Genomic DNA, 1,866 nt, shown 5'->3' with positions numbered 1-1,866 from the left:
ATAAAATAAAATAAAATAAAGTAAAATAAAATAAAATAAAATTAAATTAAATTAAATAAACTGGTTACCTCTCTTAATATACACAAATATAAACAAAAATTGCTTAAAGTGAAATCAAATAAATTAAAAAAGCCAAATTAAATTAAAAGAGATAATTAAATAAAAATTACATAAAAAAAATTATAAATAAATAAATAGAATACAATAAAATACTTATTTTTTTGCTTTTATTCAGTTTTATCTCTCCAAACGTCAAAAGTATTCGTTTCTGACAAATTCAATTCTGTACATTAGTTTCCAAAAATGCCATCAAACTACAGCCAATCTTTTCCCGCTAAATCTACGCTAGAAACTCTTTTTGCCACATCCAACAAAATATGTTCCCTCGCCCTCTTGAGTTGTATGTTCCACATATTGTGCATTTGTTGTGTATCCGGCGGATATAAGAACAAGAATTCAAGCTCATTAATGTTTGTCGAGCTATCAAGTAATTCATCGCACGTTGATAGGCCAGACGTACAAACCACCGTTTAACTCTGCGCTGGAACGCTGCTTATATTAAGTTTGCCAGCTAGAAATCCAGTTATATGAATATCATCGATCCAAAAGAATTTGGCTTTCTGCGCTGTATTATATAAGCGTTGTACTACATCTGGTGAATAAATGAGACCATAACCCGGGCAATATGGAGGGAATGCAGATTTGGGATAATCGCCACTTAAAACGATAACTGCGATGAACACGTACGCCCGTCTTACGATTGCAAAACAACTAATCACGCTGGCGTCTAAAAAGCTATCTAAGCGATTTAGTGGCATTGCTAGCAGAACTAGGATTATGGGTGGTGCTGCTTGCGGTGGGCGATAGAGACAACTCATTGTGCAACATAGTGTTGTGCAGGTAAATCATCAATTGCGGTGTATTCAGAAAAACATCATCATCCACTTTTATCAGAATTTTCGAATGACTGCAGTACGCGAGAAACCATCTCATCCCCATCACATGTTTATATGTAATATTTGCATAGGTGTCGAAGAATGAACCCTGTACCATATCATTGTATTCGAAATTTTCACGTTCCAATTCAGCTTGCATTTCATCCGTATCGGGTAGACCCAACAGAAAGATCACTCGAAATGGTATACTATTCTTGTGCAGCGGTAATTCAATGAAGTTGGCCCACGTTTGTCGTATTAACTTTCGTCTATCACGATTTGCCGGCGCTGAAGGTACAAGAACCAGTGCATGGACATTTGCGGTACAATTGTGTTGATTCATGATGTACGAGAAATTATATAGATCTATTAATTTTGTAACTCGCTCATAATCTCCAGGTGGTGGTTGCAATGACATTTGTAGCACCCTTACGCGCAAGTCAGTCGTACCTCGCGCGGTTGGAAAGAAGGCATGCACACATTCCCAAATTGCATAACCCAAAGCTATACCGACCAAAATTCCAACAAATAAACCAGCTGCGTTGCAAGTAGGCATCTACTGATATTGCAAAGCGAATTTTACGCCAAAACAATTGAATTTGATAATTACAATATCAATGTTGTTTAGTAAACACAAGAAAAAAAGTCAAAATAAAACGACCAAAATGATGTAAACGAGCCTGAGTAAAAAATAAATGAAATAATTACAAAGTACAATACTCTTGGAAAAAATTTTAAATCATTTAAATGATTCGATTTGTATACCTCATTCGTGATATCGTCTGTATGCCTACAACTCGGAGAAAGACCTTTAAAAAAAACACTTCTTCGAAAAAAAATTCGAAAAATGTGAGGTTAATCTACCTCCTCGATCATTTTGGTCAAAAAGATCAGGATGGCAAATAATGAATGTTTTCTAAATTTCTACACA

General features: G+C 35.0%; 1 pseudogene; it reads right to left on the bottom strand.

Moving 5' to 3' along the window:
• Positions 1 to 247: 247 nt before the first annotated feature.
• LOC118747014 lies at positions 248 to 1,561 on the bottom strand (annotated as a pseudogene).
• Positions 1,562 to 1,866: the final 305 nt, after the last annotated feature.

This window comes from Rhagoletis pomonella, unplaced genomic scaffold (genome assembly GCF_013731165.1).
Source record: "Rhagoletis pomonella isolate Grant_MI unplaced genomic scaffold, Rhpom_1.0 Rhpom_scaffold_00011, whole genome shotgun sequence".
Taxonomy (NCBI): Eukaryota; Metazoa; Arthropoda; class Insecta; order Diptera; family Tephritidae; genus Rhagoletis; species Rhagoletis pomonella.
This window is presented reverse-complemented; position numbering and strand designations above follow the sequence as displayed.